The following is a 26,516-nucleotide window of genomic DNA, read 5'->3' on the forward strand; positions in this document are numbered from 1 at the left end:
TTTTTCTTGCAGGCTTCAGCAGATGAGGCCATAAAAATGATGCAAGGGATGGAAGATCTCTCCAGGCTGAAAGAACTAAGGCTGTTCAGTGGTGAGAAAAGAGGCTCTGAGGTGGCCTGATAGTGACATTTCAATATCTAAAAGGGAGCTACAGGAAAGAAGAGGACAGACTCTTTAGCAGGGTCCGTGGCGACAGAACAAGGGGAAATGGCTTCAAGTTTAAAGAGGGGAGATTTAGGTTTTGGTATAAGGAAAAAGTCTTTTACAGTGAGGATGGTGAGGGACTGGCACAGGTTGCCCAGAGATGTGATTGATGTCCCATCCCTGGAGACTTTCAAGGAGAGGCTGGATCAACCCCTGGGCAACCTGATTGAACTGCAGTGTCCCTGTTCATTGCAGTGTGAGTTGGACTAGATGACCTTCAAAGGTCCCTTCCAAATCTAAGGGTTCTATGATTCTGCAATTCTATGAGCGCTCACATACCTGCCAATACTGAAGAAAACAACAATGCAAACCATTCCTGTTTCCTTCCAAAAAAAGAAAACGCTCAAATCATTTGGCATCCCAAAAACCTCTCTGTCTGCAGCAGTGTCAGGGACATAACACCTCAGTAGCAGGTCTCTAACTTCAGCAGGCTGAAAGGAACTTAACAACATTCTGTCCCCTCCACACATGAGCATCTTTCCTGACATTAATGAATGCATGTGTCTGTTACTGGCACCAATGGGATATAAGAAAACAACACATCTGGTTGTGTGCAGTGCACTGTTAAAAACAGTGCTGTCATTACAGAACATCAGCCCAGTCCACAGATTACATTCACTGAAGGGATTTAAGTCTTAATTAATGTCATTGAAAACGTCAGTTATTAAAATCCATTCGCACAACATCAAGAGGTGAAAATTCTTTATTTATTCTGTGTTTCTCGCTGAATGTTTCTAAGCTTGGCTTTCAGTTAGCTGAGAACATTGACGCTTGCCAACTTCGCTATGCACCTTCACCAATCCCTGCTGGAATTGGACTGACCTGCCAAAAGATCTCCAATGTACATGTTTCCTGGGATTTTGCAGGGGCAGGGAGGAGTTTTTCTCATTCTGTCTACTGAAAAGACATCATTTCAAGAGCTGTTATGCTGCTGATGCAATCCTGTTTCTTTAGAAAGAACATGCACAAAGACCTGTTCCTCAAGCACAATAAAATGAGAAGGAAAAAAAAAGAAAACCAACAACCAGCCATCAGTTTCTTTTCAAGCTGCCTCTCTGGCAAGCTCTGTGGCCCAAAGACTCCTGTCATCCGAATGCTTCCACAACCACCCCTCCAGTTGCCTTTTTTGCATTCTTCAGGATGGGAGCTTTTATCATCTGCATAATGGAGCTTAACCGTTCCTTCTGGATAGAGAGAATTAAAGGCAGCCTGCATATCCGTCACCTTTGGGAAAGGGAAGTTAAGTCTGAAAAGCTGAACTCATGTGAGCCAGCCAGTAGGCTTTTAAATACTTTGGAAAATAAATAGTGTTACTTCTGAAATCGCCTTTGCGGCAGCAATTACAGCTTGCAAAATCAAAGGTGCTGCTAATGCTGAAGTAAAGTTTGATTCCTCTTCTCATTGACTTCACATTTGCAAGTTGTCTGTTGTTTTTTTGTGTGTGGTTTTTTTTTTTTTTAATGCTCTCTCTTATGCAAGACCTTGAGTATTTATTTTGACAGCTTACATTATTCAGCATGCAATTAAACTTTCAAATGTATTGTGTTCTCATCGCTTAAAATAGCTTTGGCAACATCAGTTGGGTTTCTCAATCCCCCACAGAATGAAGATAAAGAACATCTCTGCTGGATATTTTTGCAGGTTGCTTTTTTTAAGCAAATACAGTATTTTAGGCAGTCTCCATGTTTTGACGTCTTCGCACAATTCCTGCAAATACTACTTGCAGAGTTTCCCAAAAAGTTAAAATGGCAGCAGGTAAATGCAATATGATTTAACATAATGGAAGGAAGCACCTGATGACCAAACTACATCGACTGACTCCATAAGTTCATATTGTTCCCAGTCCTGCCTGTTCCCTGTATTTTCCAGAAGAAGGTCGCAGTGGGGGGAGGGAAGAAAGTACCTCCAGAATGCAGTCTCTTCAGTTAGAAGACAGACTTAAACTAACTGTATTCATGCTAAGAAGCAACTGCAAACATATTTTCCTCTGCCAGGTTTGAACCCAGCATGGGACAAAGAAGACAAAAGGTAGTGAGTGTTCTTCAGCTACCATGGTTGGGTTAAAGTGAATGTCAACCCCACAAACCTCTTGATAATTCCCTTCAAGAACAAAAGGCCATATCAGCCACCAAACACAAAATTTACAGTTCCTTCCCATTTTCAAATGGAACTCCAGTGCTGCTTTCCTTGTTCACCATTTCCCTAAGCATTCTCATTTTGTAAGCTGCAGAATAAGTTTGCTTGTCATCTCCTCTTCCATTTATGTCAGCAATCATCACCCACGTAAGTGCTACCTCTGCTTACTGCTGGGGTTGGATGTGCAGATGCACATTAGTGCTAATATTACTGACCTGGTAATCCACAGAGGGCACCTTTGAACAGCAGTTTGATGTTCAATTTGAGGACAATGTTAAGGTTATTAATTTGATTCTCATTATATAACGCTCAAGCAAAGTTAGGATCGTTTTCAGATATCCTAGTTTTTAAATGAGATGGAAAGCATCAGGATAAGTCCTGAAGCTTTGGGCTTGTTTTCAGTTCCACAGTACTGGCAGAAGGAAAGGGAAAAAGGGAAAACAGGAACAAGAGAAAGGAAAAGGGGGAAGGGAAAAGTAGGATGGGAAGTTTGAAAGAGAAAAAGGGAAAGCGAAAGGAAAAGAGAAGAGAAAGGATAAAGAGAGTAAAGAGAATAAAGATGGAAAGTGTTTTACGTGGTGATGTTCCATGGTTACTATTATTTCTTCTACAGTTTAATACCCTGTTGACGTTCAAGTGAGGGACTCATACCTGGGAGTGCACTGTAACTGGTTGTTATACTTGTCACCACTCCCTGCAAACACAGCTTAGTTGTCTCTGCTGAATAAAGCAAGGATTAGGTGTTATTTTTTCCCTCTGCCATTTAACACAAGACTATCTCCTGTCCTCCCTCAGATAATCCATGTCCCCCAATAACTCAACCATACTCATCTTCCTCTGGGCTTCAACAACCTGGTCCAGAGATGACATGTATACAGTCCTTCAGTTGACATACTCACAGCCCTAAAATTTAAAACCTATCTAAAATTTTTCCATTACTTATGTTTTATTTTATAGCAAGGATGTACTTACTTACAGAGCTCTTCGCAAGCAGAGGTTTCCCAAAGGGATGCTGCAATTCAGTCCCATGCAGGAAACCACCACAGCTTGCACAAAAAAGAAGAGATTTTCTCCTAGAAAACCTTGGACAATTTCCCTCTTTTCCCAAGATAAAAAGCAGTAAGTTGCTGTCACTGTGCTGGTCTGAGAATGCATGTAAGACACCATTTTTTGATAGAGTTATTATATTTTGTCAGAACAAGTGGTAAAGCTGCAAGAAGCTTTAGGCCTACAAGGCTGGTCTCTTATGTTTGCAGAGAGCTCATCTGTTTGTCCATCTCTTACACTTAATCTAGTAAAAGATGCTAACTCTATCTACGAGCCTGTCCAAAAAATACAACACAAACTCTTCAATATCAGTCTGAGTGAGGCCAGATCCCACTGAACAGCACAATACTGAAATATCAACCTTTACATGGCAAAATCTGAGTCTGGGTTGCTACGGCTGTCATAGAATCATTGAATCACAGAGCATCCTGAATTAGAAGGGACCCACGAGGATCATTAAGTCCTGGTTCCACACAGGACCACCCAAAATTCAAACCTTATGCCTGAGAGTATTGTCCAATGTATACAGTAGATGCCAAGGAGAGGAGTATGGACATCAACACACTTTAATCATGCATGAAAGGAAGAGAGGAGCATAGTATGCCAAGAACCTTGAATGTAGTCTCTGAAGGGCAGCAAAGGTCACAAAACCTTGGTGTTTCTGATGCACTGTGAAATTTATGGACTCCTTTCAAGGCTGCAACAGCTGGCACATCACAGTCTTGGAGGATGTTGAGGATGGTGAAATGTTGAATGAGAGAGCACAGAAGATGCAGCTCAACATCCACGTGGCAGGATTTTGGGTCTTATCAATCCATGATTCCAGTAAGAGAAATTCTTCATGAAAAAAAGCCACACTAACTAGGTCACAAGAAGAGTTCCCTCCTTTTCAGAGAACATCACACTATTTTTCTTTTCTGAATACACACCGATGTCCTCAGCCCAGCATCGAATTAACTCACACTTTGCTTTCAAGTATCCCCTAGAGAGGAAGAGCTTGCTCTTCTTATATCTCTCAAAGACTGGATTAGGAAGGTCAGTCATCACAAACCCGTTTCCATACCAAAGTGATTGATCACCTCCCAAACTGTCCTCAGAGTAATGATCTGCAAGCATTAGTCTAATGTACGTGCCAAAGGCAGCCTAATTAACAAATTATATTTTTATATGAAATTTAGGATTCAATGTGTGCAGAGGATTAGACAGAGTTGGAATACCACCCTGCCAGGCAGAGAAAAGCAAAGTGTCTTAACTCCCATTAGGTTAATAACTTTGTAATAGTTTAGTTCAGTGCCAGGGCAATCAAAAGTCCTGGAGGAGGACGCAGAATTTCTTTTTTTTCTGAGTAAATCAAGAAATATAATATTGTGAGAAACTGGAAGAAAGGTTGAAAAATAAAGGAAAATCAAGACCACTCCCAGAAGGAAAAAAACGAGTCAATACTTCACAAAGAACTGTGTGAGTATCCCAAGGAAACATCCCTCACTCCAGTCCAGTGTACAGCAGTTGCAAGGCCACTTTTAGCCGAAAGACACACAGCATTTTTCTTCCTTCCAGCAGCCTATGGAGTCAGAAAAGCCAGTCAAGCAGCAGCTGGTGGTCACAGGAGAGAGGTCTAGGACAGCTGTGAGCATGGAGTCCAGACCTCCCCTCCAGACTCTGCCACTGATATCGAGACACATGGACATGCTCTGGTCTTGCTACCGTAGCCAATACTCATGAACTACAATGTGCTGTCAGTGTCAGCTGAAAGCTTCATCACTTGGGATGAATGTACATGGCAGAGATTCCCCAACAGCAAAAGGCATGAACTCTGGGATATTTTGATGACAGAAATGGCAATTATTTAACAGAACAGATCTAATTATAGCCCAGCAGGGATAATTTCCTCCTCTCTTTCTTCTGTAGCCACTGTGGAGAGATTATTTGGGAGAAGAGATGGAATCAGACATTGAAATAAAACAGGGATGGGTGAGAAATGGTAAAAAAGAAAAGTTGTCCAAATCAAGTCTGTTGTCTCAACGTCAAACATCCCCATCAATCACCCATCATTTTATCATTTATCTACTTATCAATTCTGAAAGTAAAGCAAAACTCACTAGGGAAAAGTCAAAAAAAAAGCACAAACACAAAAAGTCTGAATCCACAACTGAGGGTAGGAATAAACAAGATGAAATTTATATTAATATGAGCTGGATAGTACAGTCTTTCCAGGTATGCTGTAATTACAGCACCCAAAAGCAATCTGCACTCATGGCTCTCCATGAGCATAACTAGAACTATAACTTTACAAAGTTCCCCTAAAAGCCACTGTTGTGTTATCCCCATCTACGCATAAGGAAAAATAAGGATCAAACCATTTAAAAACCATTCCTATTCACACTGCCCGTAGCAAAACTTGTCAGAGAATCAGTGCAGCCCACATGTACTTGATACTTTCTTTTGGAATCTATCAGAGTATCATGAATAAGGCTGAATGAGGCCACTGGTGTTCAAACTCTCAGCTTGATGCAAGGCCAGCTGCAAAGACACGTGGTTCTTCAAGGCCACGAAAGTGGTGGTCACTGTTCCTGGAGCAGTTCAAGCCATGTGTACATGCTGTATTTAGGGAGGTGGTTTAGTGAGCAATATTGCTGGTAGGTGGATGGTTGGATCAGACCTTAGAGGTCTTTTCCAACCTTAATGATTCTATGATTCCATAAATCAAGGCTGAGCAACCAACCCTGTACATCATGCACAAATGAGCTGTGGCTGACTACGAAAGCGAAAAGATACATCAGATATCCTGGTGCAATCCACTAATGAAAAAATATACTAAACAAAAACTGAACACATATAAGTCATAAGTCATAACATACATAAGACATAAGTCAAGTTTTAAGGTAGGTCTTGCAACCTGAAATGCTGTTTCCATTTGATACATTAATTTCAATGGAAATCTCATGAAATCTAATAGTTACGTAAAAATGGTGAGCGCTGTTTTTGCCCCAAGTAAGAATCCATTTTCAGACTTAATTAAACAACACAAGTCCTCAGTACTTTGTCTGTAGCGCACAACCTGCTTTCTGTTCAGGAATACAGACATGTGAAAAGTTAATTTAAACCCACTTGAAGAAGACATTTTTGACAATAAAGGAAGCTATAGAAGACATTTTGCCACTTGAGTCACATATTGAATAGCAAGTACCATTTGTTCCTTGTCCTCAGATGTAATGAATAACCGGGGAAAATGGGTTTATATACCAGATGTGTCAAAAGCATTACACTTTTGGAGGACTCTAATGCCTGGTTCTGACAAAACATTCTCATTAGCAGGACATATTGGTCATACAGTGTCATTCATTTCCCATTTGAAAATCAATTCCCAGATCTGGAAGGACTGGGTGTAACACAGAGCCATTCGTTATACTGACCTCCACTCTCAAAACTCACCTGAGCTTACTTTGGCTGCCATAACAATTGTCTGGACAATGGCAACAGACCAATTTTTTTCTAATTAATCACTGGTTTATAGTAATTACAAGTAGCTATTTTGTGATGGTTGAATTATTTACAAGTAGAGTAAAACAAAACGTGGTGTAGATGGTACCAGACATCTCTAGTTTGTAACACAACTTTCAACAGTCCATAAAGAATCATGACAGCAGAGCAACCTTGTCAACCAAGTAAAACCAGCTTTAGAGACGAAAACAGAACAGAAAAACTGAATTACTGGAAACTAATAGTACAAAATTAACAATAGTAATTATTAAAGAACCCTTTTGTAATCATTAAGTAAGTTGGACAATCAGACTGTTACAACATTAAGTGAACTCACAAAAATCCCATAGGTCCATACAGATGTGTGCTCCCTTTTGCCCCAGTAAGACTTAGGGTGTAACAAGATGCAAGGTGAGGGTCACTGAGGGATGCCAAGGACATATATTCATATAACTCAAAGGACTTGATCGATCATGTCACATCCCCATCTCACCACACTCCTCCTATAGTGATGACGTGAGAGACACAAACCTGTTCTGAAAATAAAATACTGACTCTGACAGTTACTAAAATACCTCCCAGCAATCTTTCTCATTCTTATTACTACTACAGTTGTTTCTAGCACAGCTTCTGTCCTAGTAAAGTAAACACTGTAGAATTTTACATACTGTATTTTGATATTCAAAGGACTGATGACTAAAACCACAACAAACACCGGGAGCTTGGACATAACCACAATGAGGGCAGGACAGAGAGAAATGTGCCATAACCAAGTGCACAGAAAGTGGTGATTTATTTTAGGCTTTCAACTTCCCATGCAGTATTTCACCTGAAAACACTGGCTTCAGCCAAGGACTCAGGTCAAAGCCCAGATTTAAGTGCTCTATCACAAACTGGAGACTAAATCCAACCCATTTTTACAGAGTATTTGTTGCCATGCTAGTATGTAATATATAACTTATCTTAATTCAAGTGTTGTTTATTTTAATAAACTTTTATGCAACAAAACTATCATTATGAGAGGTTTTTTGTTGTTTTGTTTTGGTTTTATCTGGAATAGCAGAGATCCATACCAATGCAGAGAAACCCCAAAGGGATTGCAGCCAAAGAGGCTTTTTGCTGTGCACATTTTAAACAAGTCATTTTTCAAAGCAAACAAACAACGAAGTCCCAAAATAAACAAGAAAATAAATGACAGCAGGCCCTTTGTAGTGTGTTTAAATCAGGCATCCCCTAATTACCACATTAAGGAGCACTGCACACCCACCATGCACATCACTGCTGGAGTGTGCGGCAGCACGCACCAAACTCCCTCCTGTGACATCTCTGCCTGTGTAAAGCCTTGCAAAATAGAGCAAAAGAGGTCTTTCTTAGCTAAATTACAATAATGTTACTTAGTGAATGGCAGTACTTTCTGGTAGGAAGGCAAAGTGCTCTGGTTTGGAGACTGGAAAGAAAACATGTTTCACACAACTTCCTTTACCTGTGCATCACCTCTACACTTATAGAGGTATATGGGGACTGAATGGCAAAAATGAGGTGTGGAAGTTGGACCCATCCATCTGCATCTTTAAAAAATGCCGTTTCCACATCATCTGGAAGCTTAAAGCCTGACACAGTAGTGCTGTCACATGCTTTGTTGGGGGCATGGGTGGTTAGCGCTTCTCCATTTCTCTCCAAGAAAACATAAGAGCAAGAAGCAAGGAGGGGACATTTAAAATTAGTCATTTTGCATTGTATCTTCTTATGACCTTGTTACAGAAGTACAGAATCATCAAAGAAAGACCAGGAAAGACCACTAAGATCATCTAGCCCAACCATCAACTCATTGCCACCATGCCTACTTAATGATGTCCCTCACTGACACATCTCCACGTTTCTTGAAATGCTCCAGGAACAGTGAGTGCACCACCTCCACGGGCAGCCTGTTCCAATGTCTCACCGCTCTTTCTGACAATAAATTTCTCCTAATACCCAATCTGTTATAAGCAGTGGCATGGTTTATTGATGGGATTTGGTCAGTGAGGTTAATAGCTGGACTAGATCTTAAAGTTCTGTTCCATCTTGAATGATTCTACTATTCTGTGATTGTAACAATTTTTAAATATATAAAAATTTTTAAATATATAAAAAGATGCACTGAAGTGTTGTGGGTTAAAGAGATTTCAGAGAGAAACTGTTGTAGCATCTCCTTCTATTGGTAGAGGTACAGGACAATACTTCTTTTCTGGACATTTCTCTTCTGAATAACATGAGCATTGGGACAGCCCTGAAAACAGCCTGCAGGTTCCAGTGGAGTCTCCACAGGACTCTGCATTTGTCTGCTTGTTTATTCTTATTCTCACCAATATGGATTTCAAAAGTCAGAAACAAACGTGCTACAATACCCACAGCTCAGACTCCACATCCACGTATTACCAGCGCAAAACTAAAAGAAGGGAAAATAATTAAAAAGGATTAAAATTAATCTGTCTGTTGTTGTTTCTCGTATTGAGTAATCACGGCTGTGACAAGTAAATTGGATTAAAAGTTAGTCCTAAATCAGTCCTAAAAAGACAGACAAAAACTGGCAGAAAAATACAACTTGTTACAAATAGAGTGTATCTTTCCCATACTCTCAGGTATTTACATACTGAGTAGTACCTTTTAAATACAGAACAATGTCACTGATCCATACAAATGGCCACATCCAGCCCCCAGACAAATCAGTGAGCAGACACCTATTTTTATGCATATGTTTTGATTACGTCTTAGAGCTCTAGTTAAGAGAACCATTTATAAAACTAGTCATGAGTGGTCACAGGGAACTAAGGAATAACTGAAATATGCATTTAATTAAGAAACCCTTAATGTCTGGCTATATTAAATCCTTGGGTCAGAAAATTAACAAAAAGCACGCACAGTAACCAACAGAAAATCACAGCCATCATAGACAATGATGCATAAGATACAAATGATAAGGCAGGTGGATCAAAGAAAGGATGTATCTGCCAAGCAGGAAGGTACTGGGCTAGAAATGCTGCACAATTCATACATAAAACAAGAAAGTTGCTGAAGAAAGGGAGTAATTTCTGCTAAGTAAATTTATGGGTGAGGGAAAAGAAGCAAGAAAAAGTAAACATGAATGCTTGTGGGTACATATGAAAGGACAGAGTCAGCTTTCTGAATTTTATTCAATTTTATTATGTACTGTATTCTTTTGAAGTCAATCCTGTTCTTCGCTCCATCCAGGAATTATTCAGTTTGTGTTTTCCAGGCATCTTGGCAATTTTACAATCATCTTACACTGTGTCAAGGGTAGTTTAAAATGTAATATGAGGTTCTTTATTTACGTTATTTACTTTTCCTGGTTGCTCTGAACAGTGTTTTTCTTGCTTAGGCAAACTTTGATTTCAGAAACTCTGTTCTTCCATGAAAACAGGAGGCGATAGGAAAACACTGTTCATCACATACTCATAAATCTCTTCCCTCACACAACAAACAGACCAGCATCCTCTCACATTGATGGTTTTCCGACTCTACAAATGCCAGATTTAATGCCTCTTTCATGTCTCACTCTCTTCTTTGTGTCTCCATCTGCCCCATCATTTATGAATAAAATGCTGCCTGCATCATCATTTATTAAGCTACCACATTTTCTTGGTAGATCCCAAAAGCTCATACTAATGTTAATAAGACACTACCTGTACAGAGAAACTTCAGAGAGGAAAATCACATCAGACAGAGTAGAGCATTTCATGGGAGACTCAGTTTGAGGCTTCTTTCTATGGTAATACTCACAGATAAGACACTTGACACCACAGCCCAGGTAAGTTTGCCTGCATATTGTCACCGTCTTCCCATTTCTTTTATGGACAGATTGTGAAAACTGAGTTGCTATGCCCTAAAGGTATCAAGGTATCAATACCTATTGGGCCCCACAAATGCTCCTACTGAGATGTTAATCATAATGGAAATGCATCAAATTTGGCCGTGACCCAGAGACGATGGCTTCTGGTGAACTATGTTGTATTAAACAACAGAGAAATTAGATCTTTGGGCTGTGTCTTTATTCCCAATGCTTTTTTCTTTGACCTTAATCACTGTTATAAGCTCTGTGCTTTACATAACGTTAGGACTGAGAGAACAGAGAATTGCATCCACAGTGTGACCGTTTCAACCAAAAATGTAGGAATAAAATCAATTTGTATGCAGTCCAAGACAAAATCCTCTCCGTGCCTCAAACCTCTACACAACAGAAGTATACTCTGCTCCATGCAATTACACAGCAACAAATGACTTTGCTCAGGGGTACTTGTCGTTCGCTGTGAGTAGTGCAAAGTACTGAAGGAAGAGATGAGCAACGTGGGCCACCAAGGTGCTCTTTTCAGTATCACCATCCATCTGCAAAGGAACAATCTCCTTTTGCTGAACAGGCAATGCAGATCATGCATAAAGCAGATATCCCCAGCTCTTCCCATCTTGCAGGCCCAGCTGAATTCAATGAGGGAAGCAGAAGCACAGCTGCATTAACATAGATTAGATGGATGGGTAGATTGGTAAAATTGCTCTAACCAGACTGGGGAAAATATATTTTCTTCAAAAAAGAGAATCAGGACAACTGCAATAAGAGACGCTCTGACTTTCTAAAAGCTGCACAATCAACCTGTGATGTAGCAGTTAGATTAAGGAATATCTTTACAAGCAAATATAATGTGCTTTGCTTTTAGTGGAATGTAAGCATCACTGACAAGCATGAGCATCTCTTTTCTTCTCTTTATCCATCATCTTGCCAGCTGACAAGTGTGAGAAGAATACTGTGCATACTCATTTCATTTCTAAGCAACTGTGTCCAGATGTGGAGTCCTCAGTACAGGAGAAATATGGACCTGTTGGAAAGCATTCAGCCACCGAAAGGGGAAGGGATTGTCCCCTCTGCTCTGAGCTCTGCGGCCTCATCTCGAGCACTGGAGGCATGTTTGGGTGCCAAAGAATAACAAAGGCATAAAACTATTGGAGAGCACCTAATATAGGGGTGGAGAGTGCAGAGGGCAAGATGCACGTGGAGCAGCTGAGGTACACTTCCTTCACTCATCTTCCTCCTCTACACAAAAAAAAAACACTGAGGCAAAGAAAACGCCAGAGGCAGAACGACTCCTGCTGTAAAAACAGATGCTTTTTTAATTGTCCATCTCATGCATAATTGGTTGAACCAAGACACGTGTGAAGTTGAAGGAAGCACATGTGTCAAGGGAGGAAGTTTTCCTCAGCGGAGGCAAGAGGAAAAAAATCTCCCTCTGGAACCCTGAGAAATGCAATAGTTTAGCTGCATCCACTCAAATTCACTTTTCAGCACTATAATTAGCCTGGCCTGGTCCCGTAATGTGGTAACCTTTACCCTGTGACCCAGCTTGCTCTCTTTACGGCTTGTTAGCAATGTGGTTACTCAAGCATAGCCTAGAAAAAGCAGAGATATTTACAGAGCTATTGGATGGCTGCCACCTGTGGTAAGGTAAAAGGCACAGGCATCTACTCACCTACTTAAAAATAACATTTATTTTCCTATTCCAATCATATCTATATTGAGAAAAAGGTTATTCCTTTTTTTTTTCCCTTTTTTTTTTTTCTTGGTTATTTCCTCCTTGCCTGAAACCTTTTTCCCTTGTCAGCCCAGTCAACTCTATATATAACCAGGATACAAGGACCCTGCGCTCCCAACTGAGTGAAATTACATTCAATAAAGAACATTAACAGCTATAATGCTGGTTTAAAAAAAAATTGAGGGAAAAAAAAAAAGAGAGAAATTGTGAGTTCTTTTCAATAAAAGCTGGTTTGCTATTGGGCTGAATCTCTCACATAAGATTGCTGCCCAACTTTGTGATTAATTCACTGCAAAGCCTTAAGAATTCACAGGGCTTATTTTGTCCATCTGTAAAAGTGGAGAAATAAAACTAGGACCTAGATTTTCAGCATTTCAGCTGAGGCTTCTAAAATGCCTGTTGCTATAGCACTGTGAAATCTTTTTACAAATGATTCTGAAATATTATCAGCATTTCAAGAGGTAATCACAAAAGAAAAAAAAAATTGCTTTTTTTTTTCTCTGTGTCCTTTAAAAGCTCTAAACCTAGATTTGTAATTGAAGTGCAAACTGACCTTTATAAACTGTAAAGCACGGCTAAAATATATTATTCTGCAGGGCTTGGGGGAATTTGCCATGCTCAGCAATTCAATAATCTTACTTTCTCTCATTTATGTTCCTCAGACAATGTGACATAGCTGGATTTTTCCTCTACTGCAGTTGTGAATCAAGCAGGAAAGGTTGAGGGGCTTTATCAACACTACAATCTAAAGCTCCTGTCAACTTGCTACTGTAACCTGGTTTTTGGCAAATAACTCAGCTGTTTTACCCACCTTTTCAAACATTTCAGCAGCTAATACTAATCCATATTTAATCCCATTTGCAATCTGCTAGCTCAGACTGTTAAATGGTCCATGTACAGAAACAATCCATCATCACCAGTTTAACCATCTGAACCGGTTTTCCTTCTAGCCTTGTCATATTATATAACATAACTGCAGCCATGTGCAGTACTGTAAAGCCACAACAAAAATGTCAGTCATCATACTTTCTTACTGGGTAATTATATAGAATAGGAACAACTGCACTTAGAGCTTCACGTGGAAAAAAAAACAAACAAATCACTGCAGTGCTGTACACAAGCAAGAAGGCCTCAAAGTTATCGATCCCATAAGCCTCTTTCAGTTCCTGGGCCTCCATCTACAAACAGCAGTTTTAACATTGTTCAACCCACAAGAGCACTGCTCTCTGCCATAAAACCTCAATTTCTGGTTCAACTGAGTCTACACTGTTGTCATTTCCTTCAACTAATGATAGCTCACTTGAACAAGATACAACAACTGACCTCTCCCAATCCTTCAGCAGCAGTGACATTATCATTTTTAACACAGTTTTAAAGGGTGCTAGACCAAACGTTGGCACACGGGGTTAATATTTCTTGTAGCTTAAGAAAAGAAGAAATAAAGCTAAAACAGAAGACTTACCGAGTGCTCTACCTTTTGAATGCTTTAACAAGTTTTCTCTTTTTTTCTGCACATTTCCTAAGGTGGTTGTTGCCATGGGACCAAGTGCACAGCACTCCTGGTACCTGAACACTGAAACTTTATTGAGCTGTTTACTGGCTGCACAGTGAAGGGGTCACATGTACAGTTTTAACCTTCTGGTCCTATTTACTGTATTGCTATTAAGAAAATAACTCTTAAAAAAGAATGGAAAATCCTCCACAACTGGCTTAACCCCTAAGAATGTGTACAGGGGAACTAAGACAATTTTTTTTCCTTCACTGTTGTAAATCCATAAGGAAGATTCCTGTTGTGTGTCACTGCAATCTAGGAAAGAGGCATGATGTTACTTATTCATTATTCTGCAAGACTGAATGCATCAAGATCACAGGACATGAAAAGGCAAGTTCGTCATGCACAAACTGCATCTGCATTTTGTGAACACCGGGAGAGAGAATGTATGGAGGCAGTGTTATGAAATGTTCTGGTAAACACATATAAATCCTCTGAGGTTCGACTTTCTGCAACACGTTTGTCAAACACTCCATCTTCGGTATGGTTAGTCAAGATGAGGCTGTGGACACATGGCTGATCACAAGAGTTTTCTGGAATAAATCTGCTATGCTGCATTATCAACAACCAGGTAATGTTATGCTAAAATTATCATTTCTTAAGGCACCCTCGGCTTCTCTGTTCTTGTCTTTGTAGTTCTTATCAGCATTATTCACTTTTTGCCCTCCAAAACATTTTTTCCAAAGAGCATCCTCACCTAGCTTATCTAGCTCTACTTCAAACAAGTTGAGCAAGGGGGATTAAACCCAATAATTTAAAGAGAATTTCTCCGGATCCCACATTACTGCTCTGCAGAAGTGTTACTTGCTGAAAACCATTTTACTTGGTTAAAACCTCTCTTGCTCACACAAATTGCCCAAAGATCTGATTAACCCCTGGCAGTGCCTCCCACAGTGGGAATTCAGACATCTCTGCACGGGTTTATGATGGCCCTTACTGAGCATAGTGCTGAATCATAGAATCATAGAATCATAGAATGGCCTGGGTTGAAAAAGACCACAATGATCATCTAGTTTCAACCCCCCCTGCTATGTGCAGAGTCACCAACCACCAGACCAGGCTGCCCAGAGCCACATCCAGCCTGGCCTTGAATGCCTCCAGGGATGGGGCATCCACAGCCTCCTTGGGCAACCTGTTCCAGTGTGTCACCACCCTCTGAGTGAAAAACTTCCTCCTAATATCTAACCTACATCTCCCCTGACTCAGTTTAAAACCATTCTCCCTTGCCCTATCACTATCCACTCTTGTAAACAACCGTTCCCCCTCCCTTTTTATGTTTATATGCTCCCTTCAAGCACTGGAGGGCCACAATGAGGCCTCTCTGGAGCCTTCTCTTTTCCAGGCTAAACAAGTCCAGTTCCCTCAACCTTTCTTCATAGGAGAGGTGCTCCAGCTCTCTGATCATCTTAGTGGCTGAAGAATTCATCCACTTGAGCACTGCTGTGAAAAAAAGCAGTTATCTTTAACAAGCCACAGAGACTTCTCCAACAATCAAAAGCCCTCTTAGTTTTCCCTAAGACTGTGTTCTAGTCTTTGTTTACTCCTCAAATTCAGCAAACCTTCTTGAGGGCATTGTTTCAACATATTGCCCTTAGAATTACAACTGAAAGATCAGCAGAAGCCACAGATCACAATACACATCATTGTCATTGACATGACCGCCACTCCTGGCTTTAGGGCTAACGTAAGACTGGAGGAATAAATGAGACCTTACACAAAGCCAACAGAAGTACTTCACTAAACATGAGCATGTTTGGATTAGTATGCCAGACCCCTGAAGGACTCCGTGCCAGAACGGATGCTCAGCCCTAACGACTACGCACTCAGTGCCTGCATACATGAATTATTAAACAAACTTCATCCCACAGGTCCCTCCAGTCAATCAATATGAGCTGCACTGCTAGATGTGTAACTGTAGGCATAAAAAATAATGTAAACATGTAGCCAACCCCCTCTCTTCAGCAGGATTGTTATTTCGGTCTCAAAGTTTACAGAACTTATGCTGACAAATCCAGAGGCAAGTTGCTCCAACCAGTATCTTATGTCATAAGATAAAATTCCTGCCTGTGGATATTCCAACCCAAATAAAACATTACTTCCCCTCTGCAGGATGTGTAGAAGGAAAGCTTGTCTTTCACTACCTCTGTTAGGGAAGAAAGAGTCAAAATACTTTGAGTTGGATTGGTTTTCTCCTTTCTGGGAGGGGGAAGGAGGAGCGATTTTTCACTGTTGACTCAAAATGTCAATATTTAATCTACTCAAATGCCACATTTCATTTCTAATATATGAGAAAAGAAAACAAAGTATGCCCAAAATTTAAAATAAGTATTTTGACTAATAACAGGGAGACCTGAGTATTTGTCACTGACTAAGCTCAGAAAGGCTTTCTCAAAATTAGCAAAAGTTTTGCTATTATCATGGTGGTCCAAGTGCTGAAAAAGGAGGGATAGTTTTATTCCATTTATTTATTCCTTCAGCTGTCACCCACAAACACAAAAAATATCCGTGTGAATTCAGCACTTTCCAGATAAGCATCTTAGAATAAATTTATAAAAAGACCAAGCATGACAGTATTTTTACACACAGCAATATCCAGCTACACTTCTGTTAGTATCAAATTTTTTCGCTACAAATCCAGCACTTGCTTTAGGATGCACTTGGCTTCCAAATTGGAGGCATGCACTTTTTTCCTTAGGCACCAAATCAGAAGGAGTGCTTGGGGTGAGGAGACAGATGATTTTTATATCACCTAAGTCTCTGGCAGGATACAATATTTCCCTATTTCACCATTTATCAAGATCTATGCTCCAAACAGCGTGACAGTCCCGGGATGTTACAGTTCCTATTTCCTAGGAGTGAGTGAGCTCATACTACCAACCAACTTCTCCTGTCCATCAGCTCCCAGAAGACTCTACATCCTTGGTCTTCAACCAAGTCGACCTGGACCTGAAGGGAAATTCTTCTAACTGAAGGCAAGAACTATAGCACATGGAAAGGTTGGGGCTCCTGTGCCACCCAATTTTCATCTGCAGAGGTGCCAGCAGTGACTGTTCAGGCACTCATGGTCATCTTCAACCATGACACCAAGGTGAGATCACAGACTGAGAGCCAAGCCATGAGACAACATGAAGGAAAATATGACAAGCAGCAGCTTGTCAATGGGCAAAGTTTGGTTATCTCCCACTTACCCTTCCTTGTTCCCATGATTCTATCTCCTGAAGCATTCACCACTTGCCACGAATAACTAATCAGTGCTCCATCACTTCATGACTTAAAATTCACAGCCTATTTCCAAAGGCTGATATCTTGACATGGAAAGATATTGCTTTGGCCAGGACTTCTGGCCATCTCAGACCTCTGGCAAGGGCAATTTGGGAGCAAAGCACTGAAAAGGAAAACTCTTCTCTGACAGATTGATTTGTAGTGACTATTAGAAACTGTTCAGGCATGTGAAGGGATACTCCAAGGGCCTCTCTAAGCAGAGAAGGTGGTCAAAAGTCGATGAATTTATCATCATCAGAGAGTTCTGCAGTTCATCACCAGCTTTTGCAGTTTATCACAGAGATGTCATGTATCTGGAGCTCTGGAATTCTTAAGGGTGAGATCTGTCATATAAATACAATTACTAATAAGGCAAGTGTATTATACAGTTAAATGCAAATGTTGCAATCTGGCAATCCATTTTTACTGCCAAACCTAGAAGGTTTTTTCATGTCAGAAATTGATGCCAACAGCGATAAATGGAGGATAGATAAAGTTAATCCGACTGCTTTGAGTTGAACAGGGAAGGTATTACTTTGAAGGGTTTAACATATTAACAGAATCAAAACGACGTTTCAAAATATTTATGGAAATCTTTTTTTTTTAAGCTTATACAAGCAGAATAACAAAAACCATATGAAATATTATTAAATCCTACCCTTAATTAAACATGCTGACACTTAAAAGCTTCTGTCTGATTTACTTTAATAAAATCTTCCTTCAGTAAATTATGACTTTAAGATATCTTTCTGCTCTAACTGAATCTGCATTCCACAGGAATTAAAACCTTCTTAACAGAAGCTTTTTTTTTTTTTAATCCTTACATTTTTTTAAGCTATACTTCCAACTTATCAAACATAATGGTAAGATGGGAGAAGAAAAAGGAAACAATAAGCATAAATGATAAAACAAACCTAGAAACAAATATTTATTCTTTTAAGACAATTCAGAAAAGCTTGAGGTGTGCATTTATCTGCCTTCCCAGCAGGCCAGTGACGCTCCTACCCATGAGGAAAATACCTTGGCCTCACTTTAGCATATATAGAGAGAAATGGACATGTCCAAAGGGTGCTTCCATCTAGATTAGGAATAAATGACCTCACAACTCTCTACAAAAGCCTGGGTTACTACGCATCTTACTGTCTTATCAGTTAGGTGGGATGAATCTGAGTTTTTTTAAATATAGAATCATAGACTACCCTGATTTGCAATGGACCCTTAAAGATCACCAAGTCCCCAGAAGGTCGATTAGAAGTGGCAATTCTTCCACTTGACTCAAAGGAACAGCCAGACTCACTTGAGGTGTCCTCAGGTGGCAACCAGGACAGTTGCTATTTCAGAAGTAAATGAACAGCAAATCCCACACCACACCTGCCAAACCCACATGTATGCCTCATACACCCTGGGGCATCTCAGTAGCCTCAAGAATCATCTATTTTATTGGGATGATATGAAGCTTGATAGATGCCATTAACCAAAGCCACACAAACTCCTATCTGTAGATGACTTATACAGGGTCACAGAGTCATAGAATGACTTGGGCTAGAAGGGACATTAAATATCATCAAGTTCTGACACCCCTGCTATGGGATGCCACCCTTCAGATCACTTATCCATAATGAAGATGACATGAAGCTGTCACAGGAAGCAACAGCCATGTTCGAGTCCAATGCACTCCAGAAGTAACAACCACATCATGAACACCAAAGTGTTCCAAAGCAGTTCTACAAATCCAGCAGAACAACAATGAATGTGTCCAAGTGGACTGAAGAGCTCACTGCTACTCTTTAATTAATTCTGTGCAGATAGGCATTGGGCTTACACAGAGTTATATCTCTCCCTGAGAACACTCCACATGGGGCATCCTGTCATATGAGCACTGTTACACCATAGGCATCACTTTGATTTAAATTGGACATGTGATGGCAAGATAAACTGATTTAGGCATTCCTAAAAATCATCCGAGTGATTTACTGGGATAATGGAAAATTTACTGGGGACCATGATGAAGATCGAGTTCCTTTTAAACCCAGAGATAAACAAGCAAACCATACATGAATTTTGACATAATCTGCATTCCCAGGAAAAACAGGTACATCTTGAGGTTATTGTCTGGCCAAAAGCCAGGATCCAAAAGCTGCACTTTTTGTCCCTTTCAGCATCACTGCCTTTGTCTCACCCCTGAGAAGCTCAGACCTCAAACTGAGCTTCCCACTCGGAAAATAACTTGAAACTCTTTTGCAGTACTGCATCGTAATCAGTTCTGCTGCAAAGCCCTAATAAAATCATTAAAGTATTATACATCAAAAAGCAAGCACTTCATCAGTGTTCTGCAGACAGTGATTGCTTCGTGGGTATATATTCACTAATACTGCTTAGATGTGACATTCAATCTGTGGATGTAGGAATTTTCTGCTTAAACAGGAGGATCTATGTCCTTGTGGGTTCTCTGATACAGATCTTGTGATGCCAGGATGTCTGATTTTTCCAGAGAAACAGGAAGGATATATAATAGAGAGCACTGAATACTGCCATGTTATTTCTATAGGAATAGGAGGCTTATTTTCATGCACTGTACAGATGTAGATTTGAATCCCCTGTCAGCTGCAGAAAAAACATATCTATGTATTTCTATAAATCTGTGAATTAGGGGGGAAAAAAAAAAAAGCAACAAATCAATCAGAGAAAGGAAGTGGAAGCCAAAATTTGTTGTTTTTTTGTTTCTTTCAAATCTGGAGAAATCAACACATTTTGCACACTCTAAATTTCCAGCAGTGTTAAAAGTCCCCAAAATATCCTCCTCACAACCCTTCCCTAAATAAGCAAATTCTCCTGTTGGAGACTGGTAAAGAATCCAAAAATGCTGCAGCATGAAGTGTCATGGCTATATCCCAGACACATCAAAAGAAAGGTAGTGTGACTGTAACTCAATACAGTACCATATTAACCTTACATCTGCAATAAGTTAAGCCAGTGCTAAATATCCAATGAAAAGATATACATGAAGCCTGGTTTGGAAAAGCATAGAACGCTGTTATGGTCAACAAGCCTCAAGAGAAAGGAAATCATGAACCCCTTCTGCTACTAACAGCTCAATTTCACTGCTTTGAGATAGCCATCAAAGGATATTTGCAACTGCATAACCTTGATGTCACAAGACTAGGTCAGGTTCTCACTCTCTGGGAGACAATGATTTATCTAGGCATTTATTTTACGTCAGGGAACTCCCTCAATCCCACATCATGGGATGAATGAGTGAAATAAATTGCTTGGGAGCCTGGATTATTAAACTAAAAGTTAGGAAAAGAAAAAAATTCTTTTTTTTTTTATTTTTGCACTGTATCAGTACTCAGCAGGACGGGTGTAGCTATGTATCATGCCTCAGAACTGCCTAATGATCCTAGCTCCTAATTCCAGCTCCATGCATCTGTCTTCCTCTTACTCCTGCTCCATTCCCAATTAATCCAGGGTCAGCTGCATTCAGCCAACTCCATCTAGAGCTTCTTATGGGCATTTACATTTCACTTTCCAGCATTTCAAGATGTAAGCATGTCAGTCTTTGAGCTGGCTCTGGAAATAGTTGACTGCTGAGTGTCATATATACCCTGCTCACTCTTCAGCAGCCAAGCTCTGTCTCACTGACTAGAGCTGGCACTCTACTTGGGATGAACTCGTCCTAAATTCACTTGCCACAGATGCATCCTTATCCTGAATGACTCAGCTATCAAAGGCAGAGAAACCATTTCAGAAAAGGGAACAGCCCAATTTGACAGTGAGAAGTCAGCATCCCTGTTGATGCCCTTGTAAGGTTTGTGCACGAGAGGTGGAAAGTACATGAATTTCAAAAAGTCAGGCAACTTTGCTTTCTTTATTTATGCATTAGCAAGACCCTGCAGCTAGGTAAACAAATAATTTTGCAGTGTACAGACCATTGTACATACCTAATGTCCTATGCCCACCATCATCTCCCTTCTCTCAAATACTCTGACACTTCTCACCTGCCTATCACTTTAGCAGAGTGACATTCACCTAGTTAGTATGAAAGAGAACCATTAAAGACCTCTCAGAACATCATGTGCAACTGTCAACACATCCCCTCCATGCCCCTCAGTGCCATCTACCCTTTTCTTGAAAACCTCCATGGATGGTGACTCCACCACTTCTCTGGGTAGCCTGTTCCAATATCTCACGACCTCTTCCGAGACTAAATTTTTTCTAATATCCAATCTGAAGCTCCCCTAGAGTAACTTAAGGCTGTTACCTCTCATCCTGTCGTCAGTTACTGGAAAGAAGAGTGCTATCTCCACCTTGCTACAACCTCTTTTTGAGGTAGTTCTGAAGTATCCCCTGAACCTCTTCTCCAGATCAAACAATCCCAGACAGATAAGATATGCACACATTTAGATATCCACAAAAACTATCATTTTCCTAATAGCCAAGGATATAAACCTTCCAAATGCTCAGTCTTTTCTCTCCACCCATCTTCCACGTTTGAGGATATTCAAGGAGAAACATGCATCAACCTCAGAAGAAAAGGGTTTAAGTGGCAAAGGTGCAAGAGGTTAAGCCATGATTTGCAGCTGGGGAAGCGGAAAATGCTGCTCCAGAGGTCTCACCTGAAGAACTGACCCCCTGCTTGCTCCTGATCATAGAGATATATGCAGCCTACGTGGCTCTCATGATTCATGGTGTGCTGCTTTTTTGCTGGTGCAGCTCTCATGAGAGAAAGGCAGAGATGCACATGGAGCATTCAGGCTACTTGCATGCATACATCTGGTGGTGAAATGGGGTCAATGTGAAGCACACGTCAGTGTTAGGACAGGACAAAAAGAATGGGACGCTGAGAAGAAGGCAATTGCTGGTCTTTTTCTGCTGGATACCCCGCAACTGTTCTGTCTGGAGATGCAATAAGGAAAATAGCAGAAATCAAGGGTAACCTTTTGCTAGAGCCTGGGAAGAGGGGATAGACCATTAGGGTGGAAGGAGAGAGTGGGAGGAATTCTGGGGCTGACAACAGGAGCAGGGAAGCACAGTTAAAATAAAAAGATGCTACATTTAGCTATCTGGACAATTAATGATAATTCTATGATCAAAAATAATGATTGCAATTAGTGTATTATGGATTTATTTATGTAGCTGCTCAAGAAAGAAGAAAATTATCTAACCACACTGTTGAAACACTCTGAAGAGCCAAGGAATTGATTCTTAAATAAAAAAGGAGTAGTTTAGGAGCATGAGCACAAGAGATGTTCTGGGTGAGCAAAAGCCTTCCTGGATAAAGGATCTTCAGCAGTTACTGGGGTGGTTTATGCTACAAATAATTTTGTACATGTAAACATCTTTCCTGATTACACTGATCTATACAGGCTGACTCTTTACTCTCACATCCTCTCCTGTCCCCTAAATTTAGTTCCAAATCTTCCGACTATTATTACTGTAACTATTTTTATTCTTCCAGTTTGCAAAACAGTGTTGATGTGAATTAGAGCAGATCTGATGCGCAGATGATAGCGAAGAATTGGAGAGAGAAGGAGAGAGACTGCAAACCTATCTGAAAGATTGTATTGCATCAAAAAGGTGAGTCAAGCCCATCAGGCACTTCTTCAGATTGTAATGCTAATATAAAGAAATAGAAATCAAAATCTTCCCTCCGTTCACAGCTGAACCTCATTAGGAAATGCAGTTATATATACAGAATCAGAACCATGTCCTAAGTACTTGATTTTCGTATGCAGGCTGCATGAAGGGAAGCAGCTTTAATAAATTGTGCTACATTTGGAAAAGCCATTTTAATTCTCTAATTAGCATGCATACAATGAAAACTAACTGTGCATGTTTGTGTATACACATATCCAGAAGAGAGTTTAATGAACTGTATCTATTGCAAGCGAAATTGAAGTTTCGTTTTCTCTGTGCTGTACCCTGTAATGCAAGTTTCAATGCCACAACACACATCTCCGCATATAAAATACCTTTCTTGTTCCTTTTCTTTCTTTTCCTCTTCAATTCACTGACTTTGGCAAAGAGGGGGGAAAAAAAAGAAAAAAAAAAGAAGAGAAAGGAAAGAGCTACACAAGTACTCAAGCCTGGCTTCACATTAAAAAGCAACAAAACAAACAACCCACACACTACCACAAAAACACATCTTTCACTGTGGGCCATCATTTCCTGTTATCTACCTACCATTCTCTGCCTCCCAAAACCAGCACAAGCAAAGCTTTATACAATCAATACATGTCCTACTATCATTAATCACCAACAGAAAGGAACAAAATTAAGTAAGCCTGACAAAAAAAGTGTCCGGCTCTGAATAGAAGGATGGAAGAAAGGGAGAGCATAGACTAGGGGAAAAAATTGAAAAGGCTGGGACACAGAGAGATGCATAGCAATTCAAAACAGACTCACAGTCCATCCTGAAGTTCTTGATTATCATTGGAGGTCCCCAGAGATCGAAGACTTCTTTCCAGAGAGGTCACTGTCAACAGCAGAGAAAGAAAAGGAGCATTTTCAGAGAAAAACATACTGGATTTTCACTCATCTTTTAATTTATTTCCTTTCAAAACCACACAATGAATTAGTGTTTGAACAAGTACCTTGTAACAATACAAGAGAATGCCAGTTAACACAAAACAGATAAAACTGAGTCCCCAGGAGATGATTATTCCATGGGTGGTGTGACAGGATAGAATAACTACTAATTAATAAATATCAACTACTCCAAATAGCCTCCAAGAAGTTGAATTCTATCATTCATTCCATTATCTTTTAACTCACTGTTTAAGACTTTTACACTCACTCTTCTGTCTTTTAGCTCAGATAAAATGTGTTTTACAGTTATTATCTGCTGGTTAGCTAAAGAGCTCATTGGGCTTTTTCTAGAAGGAGAGAAGAATGCTCAAGGCTAAGTGATTCTAATCAGAGCTGGAAGTAGGAAAGGTAGTTCGTATTGCAATACACAATAACTTTACATTTAAGAAAAAAAAATGCATAAATATTTGTGGGTGTTCACTGTCACATCTTCATTTCACACTAAGAGAAGATCATTTCTTTTGGACTTAGCATATCAAGTCTTTAAGACATTTCACAATGAAAGATGCAAAAATGACATTCTTACTCTTTACATGAGAGACTGTCTTGGGATGCTTCCAACTGTAAGAACGTATGACCCTGTTATCAGTTATGCTTCAATACTTATGGAACAAAAAGAACACATAAGTAACATGGGTCAACTATTCCAGTACAAATTTAAGACATCTATTATTTTAATGACTGCAGACTCCGTCTCGGTCTGTAGTTCTGAACAAGTCACTTAACTATTTTTCCCCTGACAGGAAAAAACAAATTCCCTCTTTTCTTCTGGGCACAAAATAAGGACCAAATTAACTAATTAATGTCCTTATACAACATGAGTATCCAACACCAACAGATATTTTCACCTTGCTTACTATACTGCTAGATCCCAAAAGCAGATTTCAGTACAGAGTTTGATAATTCACTGAGACAAAACCTTAAGTAACTGTCTACAGTTGAGCTAATAATTATTATACTTTGCTGGACGTACAATGCTTTAAAGAATAAATTGTCAATCTTAAATAATAGCCATTTGCTTCTCTAGGATAAAAGCACTGATCCTGAAAAAATCTCACAGATATTATAATTTCCTCCTTCTGCTCTGTAATCCTAACAATTCAAGTCTCCCATGCAACATGTCTATTTCAAAGACAAAATTTAGCATCATCTAAAAACACTCCAGGACCTACCAGCCCTTTGGGGCACTTCAGGGCATGGTGCTTATTCTAATGTCATTGGAGAATGGAGAGTGAGTTAAGGAAGCAAACACATTTGTGTGTACACTGAATTTCTAAGAATGTTTTAATGTCAAGTGTGCAGCTCAAGGAGGGAGAACATCAGCTAGAGCATCCAGGCACCTTTCTAACCCAAGCTGCAAAACCAAGGAAACTCACAAAGCTACTACTCTGCCAGCATCTTTCTAGACATGAACAAGAGCTTGAGGAAAGACAGACTTGATATGCAGGTGCTTCTTTGCAAAAGCAGAATGGATCTTTGCTACTGTCTGCTTTGGAGAAGAATGAAGGAGGAAGCAGTTTTCCTATTGCACTAAACTGACTAAACGTCCTGAGACTTTGCACACAACATTTCACTCTGGGACAAACCAATGATCTTCTGCATTTTTTAAGTATTTTGGGAAACACACATACATACAGAAAAATCTAAGATGGGAATGCAAGAGAGGAAAACAGCACTTGTCAATCAGGTGACAAAATAACTGTTTTAAGTCTCCAACATAAAATTTGATCTAAACCCGGAGGTTCTAATTCAAGAAAAGGGTACATGTGACACTAAAGGACATGGTTTAGTGGGCATAGCAGTTATGGGTTGATGGTTGGACTAGATAATCTTAGTGGTCTTTTCCAACCTCAATGATTCAGTGATTCCAGAATTCTATTTATATAAAGGTCAGTAATCTCAATAGGACAAGCTCTGGAACGGCCAAAATGTTGGCATTTGATGTGGCTCTTACCTGGGAAATAGCAGAACTGAAATGCAAACTTGAGCCTCCTGGATCTTAGTCTGACTTAGCTCTTTCTTATTTTGGGATAGAAGTACCTTGCTTTGGCTAGGATTAGTCTATTGAAATCTGCATGGTTCTTGTGCTGGATATGGAAAATCCCTTGGAAGTTACCAGTTCCGAATACTTGAGCTACCAAAGAAGCAACATGTCAAGATGCACTGGAGCAATGCCATGAAGCCAATGGTAGAACAGACTTCTTACTTCACAAGCCTTGCATATTTAATATTTAAAAGGCATATGCTGGTCTTCCAAGATGTTCCACAGAGGTCACTGCTGCTGGACTTGTACTGATTTACATAAACTGAGAGTTAGGCACTGATTGCCTACATCATCAAAATTTTTAAAATCAATGGGGGATGAGAAACTACCCCAAGACAGAAATGGAGACTTTATCATACCTGTGGGATGTCGAAAAACCCTTTGCTCAGCCTCTCAGCTCAAGATAATGGGATTGCACGTGGCACCAATCTGTCATGGGGAGATATTAATAAGCAAGCAACAGGAATTAGAGAGGGAAGAGACCCATTAGAGGACTCATATTCTCCATCTGGGCAGAACAGCTCTGATTCTTGCAGTATACCCTCCAGTGATCAGCACTTTAGCCACGAGGCATCAAGCCAGCTCCTTTTACAAGAGTTTATATACTTATTGGAACAGGCTGAAT

General features: G+C 40.0%; 1 long non-coding RNA gene across 1 annotated transcript in view; it reads right to left on the reverse strand.

Annotated features, from left to right (window-relative positions):
- LOC104910464 overlaps positions 1-26,516 on the reverse strand; it is a 55,629-nt gene that overhangs the window by 24,538 nt on the left and 4,575 nt on the right. The window contains exon 2 of the long non-coding RNA XR_793100.3: positions 23,665-23,734. This is a non-coding gene — a long non-coding RNA (uncharacterized LOC104910464). The remainder of the gene's footprint in view (positions 1-23,664; positions 23,735-26,516) is intronic.

Source organism: Meleagris gallopavo, chromosome 3 (assembly GCF_000146605.3).
Source record: "Meleagris gallopavo isolate NT-WF06-2002-E0010 breed Aviagen turkey brand Nicholas breeding stock chromosome 3, Turkey_5.1, whole genome shotgun sequence".
NCBI classification, from domain to species: Eukaryota; Metazoa; Chordata; class Aves; order Galliformes; family Phasianidae; genus Meleagris; species Meleagris gallopavo.